The following is a 14,577-nucleotide window of genomic DNA, read 5'->3' as shown; positions in this document are numbered from 1 at the left end:
TTCTAGCAAAACAAAAACTGTGTGGCTTGAATTTTCCCAGAAAAGAGCAGGGTGTCATCATCTTATTGCAAAAGTCTCCCATACCTTCTTGGTGCTTTCTCATGGACATCTCCTCACAGCACTGACTCCTTCTCAGTACAGACAACAAACCCCAACTCTCTCCTCACCACGTTAACCCACTCTTTTATAGCACTTGTCTTCTTATTGGACACAGCTGTGGCCTATTAAGGGCAGGCCTGTTCCTAATCTTTGCTGATTAGTACCGCTGAAACTCCTCAGGTATGAGACTACCTTCTGCACTATCTTTATTTTCTTACATTCTATCCCTCCACATCTGGGGATTTTTCATTTCCTGAGAATGAATCCAAATTTTTAACCTAAATCAGGCCCTTTTGTCAAGAGACTTTGATTTGTTCGATTCCCAGCTCTCCGTACACCTCCAACAACATTTCTAAGTGCTTGCCACAGCTGTTCAGCAGCTCCAGTGCTAGGTGCTGTGGGTCTGGTGCAGACACAAGCATTAAGATCATGATGAAGTTTTCCACTCCAGGCTGCTGGAGGGTTTACAAGGCTGGGAAGTTCCTGCCCAAGCGTGCCCATGTGTGCCAGGCACGGCTGGGGCTGCTGGGTCGGAGCTGAGCCTGGCCTGGGCTCTGCTGGGCGAGGATCCCACGGCACTGAGTGAGAGGGACTGCCATGAGAGGGGCAGCCAGGGGAGCTGCAAAATGGCTTTGGGCAGGGCCAGGGAGCTGCAAAATGGCTCTGGACCAGGGCTGGGGAGCTGCAAAATGGCACTGGGCCAGGCCTTGGGAGCTGCAAAATGGTTTTGGGCAGGGCTGGGGAGCTGCAAAATTGCTTTGGTCCCCTGATTGTGCTGTCCTAAGTGGGACGTGTGAGGTGTGAGAAACAACTGCTCACTTTGGAAATTTAAAGAGGTTTATTAAACCTGGACAAAAATACAACAAAAGGACTATATAAGGAAAAATTCGCAGTGCTGGGAACTGCCCTCATGAATACCACATGGCCAGTTCACCTTCAAGATGGCGTCTCAGTCTTTTATACCCCTGGGGGTTGCATCAGCCAGCCCTGGCCCCTCCCAAAGTCTGTCAGTCAGCTCTTTGCCATTTATCAGTGGAAACTGCTTTCTTGTAACTAGATTGGAGGTCAAGTGTTGCCATGCCTCACCCCCTAAGCACCAAGCTTTTCCATTCCCACCTGCCCCAGGCAAGGGACACGTGCAGCTTCTTTGTACCTGTCCTAGACAGCCCAGGCTGTCTGATGGCAACAATGCAGGGGGGAAAGGGGACTATGGGGAGAACAGAGGGCATCTAAACTACAACAACATAACTACACATCACTTAAGCTTTTCTTAATATTCATACAACAGTTATCTTTTAATTGCGAGAGCCAATCATCTCATTATCCATCTATAACAATGGCTTTGGACCATGGCTTGGGAGCTGCAAAATGGCTTTGGTCCCCTGATTGTGCTGTCCTAGGTGGGATGTGAGAGGGGTTGGCTTTTTGGAGCTGTAGTGCTTCTGGTGGGCTCCCTCACCATCCAGCCTGAAGGCTGTGGCCCCACACTCACCAGGCACTTCTGAAGCAATACAGTGTGACAAATAGCTACTCACTTTTCTAATTTTAGAAAGGTTTATTAAACCTTATCAAAAATACAACAGAAGACTGAATAGAGAAAATGTTACAATGCTAGGAGCAAAGGGTTTTCCCCACTATGTGCTCTCCCTCCCACATAATGGAGGTTTTGCCTTTCAACCCTTTAATCCCTCCCAAAGTTCTGTGCATTGATCCCTTCTTCTCTGTCCAGCGGTGGAGATCTCTTCCTCAGATCCTGGCTGGAGGTCAGATGTCACCACAGTGACAAACCAGCCCTCCCAAATGTCCCAACCCTGGCTGTCCCTTGATAACAATGCAACAAGGTAAAACATAACTATAAATCTACAAAACTTTTCTTAACCTATATACACGATATTTGTCTGTTAATTGTGAGAGTCAATCATGGCATTACTCATCTCTCACAGCAGGAATCCCGTGGTGTGGCTGTGTAACAATCTGACCGTGTTTGATCTGGTTACAGAGTACAGCACCAGTGATGTGTTCCTGCCCTTACTCCCGCTGCAGACACCTCTGAGGTTATTTCCCCACATCATCTCTGGGCTGGGCTGCCAGGTGCTGGCTGCAGGGAGCCTCTGCAGCAAGAGCACTCAGCACCATGCACATTTTCTCCTGGCTGGAAACTTGTTTTCAGAGATATTCCCTGGCTGGAAAACCCCAGTCAGGCAATTAACTCTCAGCGAGTGGATTTCATATTGCATCACTGCTCTCAGTATAAGAAAGATGTCCCATTGTTTTAAATGTCACAGCTTTCTTTTACTTCCTCTTTTAATATTTTTATTGTTTATTTTGGGGTTTTTTGTTTGTTTGATTGCTTTTCTGTACTGAATATTTTACCAATCATTATTTTATTTGTATTAACACTTCATCTGGTCCCTTCTCTATAGATCTTTGCCTTATAGACATCAAAATTACCACTCCATAATGGCTCCTAGCAACCTCTTTTCTTTTTGATGCTACTCCACCACCCAGGTGCATTGCTACTGGCTATTTTCCACTCTGTGCCTGCAAGCAGCTGGGTGGTTATGGTAATTATTGGAGAAATCAATGGGATTTGTTGCACCTCAAAGGAGGTAATAAACACTTTGCAGGATCAGCCATTAGGCTTTGGCTTCCTTACTGATGAATTTGCCACAATGATGATTACTTAAGTTTCACTGTCTGCTGTTATGGGCAATGAAAATGAAATACAATTAAACTGTCCAAGAAATCCCTCTATAATCTCACTGACATAAACTTTTTGCTACTTAAGCTCTTTAAGTAATTTGGCTTTGTTAACAGACAACTTGGCTATACTTGCTAATATGGTCAGGATGACACTGACAGCAGTGACCAAGCTGTTGAGTGATGCCTACACTGGAAATCAAATGCTTTTTAATGCAGAGATTGTATAGGTGAATGAGAAGCACTTAACATAAACTCAGAGAACAATTTGCCCTATATTGATAAATAATTGCAAAGAATAATAATTATAGGCACACACCTGCATGGACTTGGCAGAGCTTACTGAAGAGCTAGAAAGGAAAAATCTTTTTATTTTTTTTCCTTCAGAAGACACTAATTTAAAAGGTAGAAAGTGCTGCAGCATAGTTCTAATTAAGAGAGGTAAAAAAAGCCACTGCAGCTCCTTATCAACAACTTTAATCACAGCATATGCTATATGCTGCTTAATCTTTGCTGGCCATTATGAATTACAAATTGCCTCATACAGTCCCAAAGCAACTGAAGATGGGTCTGCAGAATCTTTTTATAGGGGGGACACTTTAAGCTGTGAGAATTTGTAGTAAAAATGTTAATGAAAAGCAGAAAATTGAATTAAAACTTGAATTTAATGTGAGGTAAGCATTTGTTTAAAGCCACTGTGCTTTAAACCTGTACAGGATAGAGAGAAAATGTAAAAGATACCTCTAGAAAAAGTCATTGCAGAAGTAGAAATGATACAAATAACAGAAAGTATACTAGAATTTATATAGGGTTTCCTTTGTAATAGCATTTTAAAGCGCTCTGCATAATCAGTCCTTTAAAATTCAGTCTCTTTTTTAATTACTCAGATAGGATAAACTTCAAAATATGTTTTACCAGCTTTATGAAACTGTTGATTTTTTATCTTTGTAGACAATATATTTGTATCAGCATTTGTAGTGAATCCATTAACTAAAAAACCCCCATGCTCATTAAGGTTCTATTTCATGTAAATGAGAACTGGCAGCCCAGCATAATGTTTTAGGCAGCTTTCTGATCTCAGCTAAGAAATGCCCAAACAAAAGTAAAATTATAACTGGTAGGGCTAAAGAGATGTGGAAGTCCAGAACACATTTCCATGCTCTAGAGGCTGTAGTGTTTGTAGCCCACTACAAATCCCAAAACTTCTGAATTAGTACTAGTCAAGAGATAGGGTTATTTGTTTGTTTTTCACTGAAAATGCTGATATCTGAGGGGGTTTTTTTTCCACTTTTGGAATTGCTACTTATTGCAAGATCTTGGGCCACATACCTGTGGATCATTGGCATCGGGGTTCCACTTACAAAAAAAAGGCAACATAATAAATGACAGGTATCATGTCTTTATGGACATTAGGTCTTTTGGAGAACACATATTTAGAATTCAAGTTGACCTGAAAGACTTCTATTTGACAGCTGTCATTTCAGAACCACTGAGTGGAATTGTGTCATTTCCAAGTTCCTTTGGTGCCAAATCTTTGTGTCAGTGCAGGTAACAAGAAATTTTGATAAGAGTGCAACACAAGGAATGTTTCCACCTGACTTTTCCTGTGTTAATAAAAGGTTTATTGTGTCTGGCTAGACCTGCTGTTACACAGCACTTGGCTGCAGCTCCTTTGTGTGTGCACTACTGAGCTGCAAACAGAGAAAGGGTCAAAACTGTCCTTCACTCCCCAGGTCACTCTGTCTGAACTGAGATGTACATTAGAGAAAGAAGATATGCATGTCAAAAGGAGCAGATGGGTTTCAATGATTTCTTCATAGTGAAAATAGCAATGTTTGTTATTTAAAAGATTATTTTTGTGTTTTGGTAGAAAATATTTTTTGCCTAGTGTTCTTTGTCAGACAAATTGGAAGGATAAAAATTCTGACCTTTCTCTTTTTGTTTCGAAACCCTGCATGTATGTGTATGTGCAACCTACATTTCAATTTTCAGCTGCTTTCTTACATATTTTTATTGACTGTAGGTAAAAGGCAAAAAAAACAAAAGAGTTAAAAATAATTTTTTAAAAAGGCATACATTTTTATCTTTCCAGGGAATTTTTATATTTTACAGAGACAATGCTCAGAAAATATAATAAGAGAAAACATATTTTAAAAGACATATGATATGTGCTCAGGTATATGAGAGCTGCTCTCATTATCCTGACAGAAATATAAAAAATGTGTTGAAATAATTTGTAAAAAAAACACACAGGAAATTAAAATAGTTGAATTTAAAGTAGGATCTTTCATTTAGTCAACCAGATATTGTTGGAAAGGAGTCAAGGGATGAACTCCCTCCCCTTTGCAACTTAAAACATCTCTCTGGCATCCCATCACAGTATTAATATGTTAACCTGGAGCACATTTGACTTCCTACTGCTTCCTCTGGCATCTGTGTGGACATTGATCTTGATATGACATAAATATTAAAGGAGTTGCATGGGAGAAGCTGACTGCAGCAAGAGCTGCCCATCAAAGGGAAGTGAGGGGAGAGGAATTAAAGCAGATCCCCTGGCACTCCAGGTTACTGTCTCCAAAAGGTCAAGGCTTTTACCAGATGTGCAGGAGAATTAGAGAGTCTAAGGAGATAGTCTGGCTTTATTTCACCTTGACAATTCACTAGAGCAATGAAAAGAGACATGTCCCTGGGTTTACCTTTTGCCCAGGTTTTTCCTTCTGTAGAGCAGTGTGTTTGTAATTCTAGGCTGATTCTGCTCCAGACTCACAGACGTTCACGACCTTTGTCCCCTTCTTACCTTACTGTAACTGATACTCTCTTCATTCCCAGTGTGCTATCTGCTGGGAATGGCCAGATGTCTTTTAAATGACATAATGGGAACAAAACTCTTTCCTAGGACTCCTAATTCCATAAGAAGTCATTACCTGCATTTCCCACTTGCACTTTTGGAGGGGCATTTTTTAACCCTTTTTATCAATTTTTCCAAATGGTGTAGAATTTTCCTCAAGCAGCCACACCTGTTGTCTGTGTGCAATCCACCTGGTATGTAATAAACACTTTCAGTAGTTTGGGATCTTTAGAGTGTGGATGACTTAAATCATGATCCACAGCCTGGCTAAAGAGTATTGTGAAGATAAGGGCCAGTTCTCCAACTGTGGACTCCCTGTGTGCTCCCAAATAGAGCTCTCCTTGCTGCCTCTTTTTGAGGGTTGCATTTATGGCTGAGGTAGTGGTGAGTAAGAGATCTATAAATGGGTTCTGGTGAGGAGTAAACATCATGTGGTCGTTCACTTTGGAAGCTTGTTGAGTGGGAGGCATTTACTGAACCTTGGTGCACTTGCTATAATCACTGATCTTCTTCGAAGTGCTAATGTCTCTTTCATCCTGTGTAAAGCTACTTCTTATAAAATAGGATGCCTTAACAGAATTTTGGGGTAAAATATATAGGGCTGGGAACAATTGAAATAAAAAAAAAAAATATTCAGTGCTCAAGTGATTCATGCATGGTCTTTAATTATATAATATTAGCACCAAATGTGGTCATTTAATTGCATATATGGAGACACAGCCAAAATCTGGATAGATTTCATATTTCTTGTTCTTTCAGCTAGCATGCTCTCTAAGAACAGAAAACACTGACAACTGGAACTACTAGTGTTTTTTTAAGAATAAATATTTTGTGTCCTTGCTATTAACTAGTTGAGTGTGTTCAGAGAATAAAAGGGAGATGCAGCATTAAAAACTGTAATTTTGAAAAAGGAAAAAAAATAGTGAGATTTTTGCAATTCATTTCTTTATTTGCATTTATTTTTGAAGCTGCATCTGTGTTGAACAGCACATACATTAAATAATTTCTTATATAAAAATAGGTACTGCTTTTTTCTGTGGTCAGAAACCTCAGGGATCCAGTCTTTTTTATTCCAGAAAACAACGCTGGCATTCAACCGACTGCAATCATAGCCTTGCAGATTCTCACTCAGGGAATGGAGAAGGTCTTGAGGGCTGAAAACTCCTCTAATTCCATGATTCAAAGTGTTCCTGAGGATGTACTTATGTCCACCCTTAATCAGGACAACATTTAAGCATTTGTTCTCAAGTATATTCTGCTTTTAAATGTCTGAGGGTTGTTTGGGGTGAGTTTGATTGGAGCAGCGAGGGAGTCTGGTGATAACCTGCAGCAGCTGAAAGAATCACCAGAGAACATAACTGTGAGCATTGCTAATGTACCATAAGCAACCTATTTTTGAGTTTACAGGCTCCCATGGCTCTCTGGAGGAGTTGGTGCTCTAAAAATAACGTGCCTTTGGGAGCTGGGACAGGGAGAATTGCAGCTGGCCAGTGGGAGGTCTGAGTGGATTAGAGCATCACAGGGAGATAATAGAGAGTCCACTGACTGCAAAGGGAGCTCAGGTAGTAATTATAAGCAACCAGAGAGCAGAGAGTATACCTGAGAGAAAGATGATACAGTTACCAGGTGTTAAAATAGCACCACTTGCAAGCAGCATGCTTTAGACAAGATTTTAGAAAAGTGGGCTTGATCTTCCTCAGCACCTGAACCCCATGGAAATATTTATCATGGCTATTTGGTTTTTGTTTATTTTGGGTGGCAAGTGGCATCATTCCTGGGAACTCTAGTTTTTGGGGTTTTTTGCTCCTCCTGCTAACTAGCTACTCCTGTAGGCACATGGTCTCCTAGAAGGCTGGGTTTCCTTTGGTTGGAGCTGCTGTGTCCCAGTTGGGACTGGAAGAACTGGGCACAGCAGGTCTTTTGGTGGTCCATTGCCTAGTGAGAGATCTGAGTCATGGAAGGAGGGGAACAGAGAGGTGCTTGCTTGGCTGGATGGGACACAATGCCACTTTGGACCTTTCAATCCTCAGATCATGAAGGTGTTAAGGGATATTGATTTCAATGGGAGCTGAAGGTCAAAGGTGTGGGAACTATGAGAAAACAAAGAAAGGACAAAAAAGTATTAAAAACGATGGAGCATGTGACCAAAAGTAATCCCATCAACCAGATTACTTTTCTTATTAGCAACACAGTAATACAGTTTATAGCACCTTGCTGTTTTAGTTTGTAAACTCACTGATGGCTCCAAGGCCAGGCACAGGCAAGAGGGCCCTTGCACATGGCCCATGAATCCACCTTGGCCCTCCTGAGCAGAGGACAGCTTCCCCTGGGACAAGCAAAGCCTCTGCCAGACTTACAGACTGCCTGACCCCCTGGACCACCTCAGGAAAACATCCAGTCCAATGTCCTACTCAGGTCATTGCTCAGGGCCATGTCCAGTCAGGGTTTGAGTATCTCTAAGAATGGAGATTCCACAACCTTCCTGGGCAACCTAGACTAGTGTTTGACCACCTTGATGGTAAAAGTTTTATTTCCTATCTAGATGAAATTCCCTTTATTTCAATTTGTGCCTTTTGTCTCCTTTCCTGTCACTCAGCACAGTGGGGAAAGTCTGTCTCCATCCTTTTGTACCCAAAAGCTTTGTACCCACCTTCTTTGTATTACCACGATCCCTGGGTGCTTGATGTGCCCAGCACAGGGTGGCTGTCATGAAGAACTCAGGAAGTAAGGACAGATTAAACTACTTAAAGAAGATAAGCATGTAGCTCCCATGCAAGGCAGATGCGTCCTCCAGAGTGACACCTGCAGAAAACACAGCCTTAAATCTAAGATGCTGAATCTGCTAGAAAGGTAAAAAAACCACTAAATTACAGCTGTCCATCATGCCACAGTCTGCCCACGATGTGTTTGGAGGCAGAACCTGTCACTGGCCTCTTTCAGCAGAAGGATCAGAAAGCGCTTGTGATGCTGAGGACCACACTGTACTCAGATTTGCCTGCTGTGCCCTGCACACTCTTTCTCCTGATCCCAGGCTTGAGCCCTTGAGTTCAGGCATAGCCAGAAATGTTTTATTTACATACCACTTGAAAACAGCCACCCTGTGATACTCAGGAACAGGCACAGAAGAGTTTGAAAGAGAAAGGAGGATAATCCTGAATGCTGAAGCACATGGAGAGTGTGTTTAGGCAGGAGGTAATTATATAGGACAGGATTACTTGTGCGTGTGTATCCCAGGGAGCCATCAAATACAGCCCTAAAGTTGGGTTTTGTTTTTGAGAGCAGAAAGAGAAACACCTTAAATTACCTGACTGGAAGGAATTTTCAGCTGAAACAGAGCAGTGCATTGCCTTACTGAGCCCAGCTATGAGATGGCCACGTTGTTTGATTGCTAATGGCCACAGAGTGTTGGTAACACTACTTGTGGTGCTACGGCCACTTCATGTGGGCAATGACTCTCACTCTCTTTCTAGACAAGTTAATTAACATTTCATTTCTTTATTTAAAGGTTGTCATCACTTTCAAGCAGTCAGTGTAAGCCATGCAGGGTTTCTCTTAATAGCACCTCTCTTCTCCAGGGAAGAGTTTCTTCTAAAAGCAAAGCAGTCCCAGCCTTTTGAATGTCCCTCCACTGTTTACTCAAATGTGCACAGCCTGCATGTGTTCAGGAGCACAGCAAAAAACTCCCATCATGTAACTCATCGTGAGATATAGAAGGTTGTCATTTTTCATTCTGTCCTGTGACTTTTTCTCTGTTTTCTAAGTGTTTATTAAAGGTTCATGAGTTCAATAAAATTTACCAAAGGTAGACATATTCCTCCACTTCAAATACTTATATCTTAGCTGATTAAACACGGATGCTGAGAAAGTTAGTCTTGACCTTTTGAGGATTTTCAATATTGAGCTGTCTAGAACCACTGATCTCAATAGCAACCACGGTATTTTTTAACTTCAAATACAGCAGAAAGAGGCCCTATGCTGGGCTTTAAATTAGCTGTGACTGTGCAGAAAAAAGTCTGTAGGTGGGTCAAAGGAAATTGCTCATCACTCCCCAGACAGAAGCTAAGTACCCCCTCAACCTTGCTTTAGATAAATAAAGAAATAAGTGGGAAAAGAACACAGAAGATTCTTTGCTACTATTTCTAGAATACTGTCCTTAGTGCTGGTCCGTCATGAGAATTAAAGCAGAAATAGGGAGAAGTGGAGCTGTGACAAAAGTAGTTACTACCAAAAGAAGAGAGGCTAAAAATTTCCCAGGACTATCCAGTTTGGATGGAGTGTGGAGTCTCACCAGTGAAGACTCTAATGGGTAGAACAGAAAAGGCAAGAGAAGGGGATAACCAAAGCAGTTAAAAAATTAAAAATGCACAGACATATATATGTATATATCAGTAAGTATTATTTAATGGTAAAATTAAATACCATTTTGATTTTTATGAATTGATGCATCCCTGCTCCCTGCAGCACAGCCACACTGCAGAGCCACAGGGCAGGATTTGCCTCCTGTGCCTGCTGGAGCAGTGGCAGAGCTTCCCTGGGGCTGAGCCCCACTCAGGGTCTGTGCAGGGCTGGACCTGCCTGCCCCAGGCTCTGCTGGATGGGATGGGATGGGGTGGGATGGGGTGGGATGGGATGGGATGGGATGGGGTGGGATGGGATGGGGTGGGATGGGATGGGATGGGATGGGGTGGGATGGGATGGGATGGGGTGGGATGGGATGGGATGGGATGGGATGGGATGGGATGGGATGGGATGGGATGGGATGGGATGGGATGGGGTGGGATGGGGTGGGATGGGATGGGATGGGATGGGATGGGATGGGATGGGATGGGGTGGGGTGGGATAGGGCAGAGCCCCAGCACCCTGTACCAAGGGCAACACTCAAGGCTTTAGAGGCCTCAAGTCTTGACAGAATCATGAAGTTTCATCAGACAGAGATCTGGAGAGCAGGTGGGAAGAGCTACTGGATCACAAAGATTTGTATTTCCTAAGCCTGGCTGTAAACAAGTGCTGTCAGAGAAGGAAAAATTGCAGGTGTGGGGAGTGTCATCCCCCTCACAGCTTTTCTGCATGATCTGAAAATACCTGTGAGTGCACTGATAATGATTAATTTCTGGTCTTGTCTTTGTTGCACAGGTCTGACAAGTGAAACGGAATGGATTCCAACGAATGGAGGAAATTTCAAATATTTTATATATTTGTATGAAGACTATGAACTTCCCAACTCTTCAATACCCCATAAGAATCATCTTCTTTGTACATTTATATCAATGCTTTCTCCTTGTCCATTTTGTTTAACATAGGAAAGTAGTGCTGAAATAAAACAGAACAAAGCAACTAGCAATGAATATGTGTATGTACAGGAATGATTTTGACCTGAGAATGGGGAGTAGTGTAATTTGAAGTTTGAGCAAAAATAGAAAAAACTTAAAATAATTACATCATTATTTTCAATTAATTTGGTTTCTTTCTTTTTGAAAAATGTCAATGTGTACAAAAGAGTTTTAAAATTAATTCACAAAGTGCAGAATAAATGAGTGATATAACATCTTATGTTCTGCTGTGAGCTCCTAGTTATAGAAGAGGAATCATGCATCATGTGTAATAAAGGAAATTAAAATATTAAAAGCAATGGTCTTTCTGGTGAGTTGAGCTAAATTCTTCCTTTGTTGTAGAGACAAGTATTTCTTTTCCTCTGGAATCTAAAATGCACTGCTGTTCTGATACTTATGCATCGCCTTTATACAATGAATATACAAGATGTGAGGTAGCTGACAGAAAACCTGCAAGCTTTATTCAAATAAAGAGTCATCCAGCCTTGATGGAACATGTTCATGAATACAGCTTGAAGGATCATTATCTTCAAAACTCAAATCAAAAGGGGACACTGGAACATGGATGCTGGGCTAAAGTAATGTGTGATCACAGCACCCATTACACAGAGTGATTAATCCTTGATACTTGCAGTATATGGACTGTACATAAAAGAACACTGATGCATATTCCATTTTTGGAAATGAGATCTTATTGTAAGAGAAATTTAATACACTGTGTCTCCATGGTCTCTTTTATATTACTTGCTGTAAAGGGATATGAGGAGCTGTTTTTAATAATATTCTTCTAATGTTGATTGAAACTATTCTACATACTCTGAAACTCTCTGCCTGGCTCTTGTTTATTCAAATAAAATAAAGATAATTATTCTGGTTAGAAAACAGATTTCAAGTTGAATATTACTTACAATGACATCCATCTAATTCTTGTTTGCTCTATCCGATAATACCAGAGCTAACTGAAATGATTTTTGAATTTCAAGTTTCCATATATTTGCATTACTTTGTACAGGAAATTAGAAAGGAGCTGTACTCTCTGCAGCTCAATTAAAATCACATTATTGTACTTTTTGCTTTGAATATGCAATATCAACATTGATTACTGTCCTGCTTCATCCTTATATGCTCTGATTTCCTTTAATGCATTTCTTGAAGGTGAGCATCCCTGAAGGACAGGTTGAAATGGAAATGTCAAGAGATGGAATGTATCAGGGGCAGTTTTCATTTACATCACAATGAGATTAACATGTCTGTTCAATCAAAAATCAACAGTTTTCCCCAACACTGCATTATCAGTCATTGATATTGGACTGCATTGTTCCTACCAGTCTGGAAAGGATAAAAAGGAGAAAACACATTGATCCAAAAGCACACTGAAGGTGAGATGAGTCAGGGCCTTGGCTTTTGTTTTCTTTACTCACTTAAAAATACTAATTTCAGAGAACTGGGGGAAGGTAAAGCCTCATTTCCCTCCTGCTTTTATAGTTAGGAAAATTCACAGTATAAATTCCAGGGGATGGAGAGAGTTGGGGCTACATTCCAGTCTTCACACCTGAATGTGTAGGTGAAAGAAAGAAAACCTACCCCTGACAGAGGAGCGTGGTTCCTTTGCCAGATTTCAAATCCTTGCTACCAGATAGAGGGGTACCACTGGGGGCCACTGAAACATCTTCAGAGTGGGGAGGGACCAGTCAGAGGCAAAGAATACTTTTTCTGAGCTTTGTCTTTATTTTAAATTAAAATTTTTACACTCCCTTGAGACTGACAACTAGTGGGGAGTGGGGATCAGTGAGAACCCTGAGTTAAGTCTAAGGACTACAAGAAATCCTTAATAGAACATGAAATTAGCAACCAAGCACTAGGAAAAAAGGTGGCTGTGAAGATTCTGTCTCAGCTAGCAAACAGTTTACAGCTGGCCTGAACCATCCTGTGCTAGTGAGGTTATTTTTCATCTAAGCCTTATTAAAGGTTCTGACTGTAGGGTGCACACAGGCCAGTGAAAGCTGTCCCAGGCAGCTCTGCAGCCTAGTGCTTCTGGCATGGGACATTCCATCCCCCAGATGTTAGAGTCTGGCACAAATTTAGGGAAGGACTGAGGTCTTACAGTGAAGAATGAGCACACGTAATAACAGATCATGCTAAAATCATGCCCTGTCCTGTGGGAGTGAGCCAAGCTCACTGACAGGGTCAGTGTGTGAGCACCTCCCTGGTGACCACCCCTAGAGAGCGGAGCCAGAGCAATGGCTGCACCAAAGCAAACACAGAGAGACAAGCTCCCCTCCACCCCTGTGCCTGACCCTTCCAGAAGGAGACCCATGACACAAAGCAAAATGATGACCTGGATTTCAGCCATCTCTGTGCCTGTGCCATCTCCTTGTGGTGCTGGTGTGAGACTGAATCAGAGGGACAGTTCTGCCCCTGTGTCACCAAGCACTGGGCATGAAAGCTGGGGGAGAGTTTCCTTTGTTAACTCCCTATCCAGAGCTCTGCATTGAAAAATTTTTCTCCTAATGCCAAAAACGAGATTTTGTTAATCTAAGAGGAATTGCTCAACGATGTTGTGACAACATGTTCTGTTAGAAAAAACAGAAATAGGTGTCATGCAGTGCCCACAGCAAAGGGTTTTGTCTAATGAGGCAGCAAGACCACAACACATCTGGGAAGAGATCTTTATTCACTGGCTAGTGAACAAAACCACACTTTAATGATTTTTCTGGTTATCTGCACAGAAAAATCCAAACACATTTAGCTTAGAGGTAAAGATAGAGGTAAAATAATAATTACTGTTCTTGAAAATTTTGGGGAGTTTGAATGTATCTCCATTGGTTACTCTGGTTTAATCACTTTCAGTTAAAAGATCATATTGCTTCTGCATTTCTGAGGCAAATAGTGTTATTTGTCTTAAAACTCTGGAGGCTTGGATTTATGCATTAATTTGAATTATAGAATTAAACTGGCAGTTTTATCTTTTCTGTGGTGGTGTAAGCTAGTAGTAAAAGCAAGCAGCTAAGAAAAAAAAAAAAGCAAGCAGTTCTTCCCCGCTGTACTGCTTTACATATTGTATCAGTATAACATCTGTAGTTATATGCAATTGTGTTTATGGATGTGAGTTACCCAAATCAGATTCTGGAGGCACAGTTCACTGGGTTCAATGGCATCTCACCAGGACTGTGCTCAGTGTACTCACAAGGGTGATGAAGAAGGTCCTTTTATTTATCTCTTGTTTTATGCAATCTGTAAATTATTTATGTGAAGGCATTAAAAAATCTGGCACTTTGACCATTTTTTATTATAAAAATTTGATGTTGAGCGAAGAGAATCACAGAAGAGGATCCAAGAAAAATAGTTGTATCTTTTCTTTAGCTTCAGGGACAGAATATTGAAACAATTTTCTTTTGCCCTTGTGACTAAGTCCCAGTTTCTCTAATGTGTGCATATTTAATTCAAGTGAGTTTTTGCAGATTAAATAATGCACTTGGAAAAAAGATCCTAATTTTGGTACATGGGCTGCCTAGTACTACTGGTGCATAAATAATTACAAAGAAAACTTCCCCTAAAGCCAGGTTTTCAGTCCTCAAAAAATACTGCATCCCCAAGATG

At 41.3% G+C, this 14,577-nt stretch overlaps 1 protein-coding gene across 1 annotated transcript in view; it reads left to right on the top strand.

Annotated features, from left to right (window-relative positions):
* The window catches only part of SMPX (small muscle protein X-linked), a 41,613-nt gene extending 30,341 nt beyond the window's left edge, over nucleotides 1–11,272 (top strand). Inside the window, exon 5 of the mRNA XM_058799978.1 lies at nucleotides 10,781–11,272. The gene's annotated coding sequence lies outside the window, so the exon portion shown is untranslated. The remainder of the gene's footprint in view (nucleotides 1–10,780) is intronic.
* The last annotated feature ends 3,305 nt before the right edge of the window (nucleotides 11,273–14,577 follow it).

Source organism: Ammospiza caudacuta, chromosome 2, assembly GCF_027887145.1.
Source record: "Ammospiza caudacuta isolate bAmmCau1 chromosome 2, bAmmCau1.pri, whole genome shotgun sequence".
In the NCBI taxonomy this organism is placed as follows: Eukaryota; Metazoa; Chordata; class Aves; order Passeriformes; family Passerellidae; genus Ammospiza; species Ammospiza caudacuta.
The sequence above is the reverse complement of the archived record's forward strand: the minus strand, read 5'-3'. Positions and strand labels throughout refer to the sequence as shown.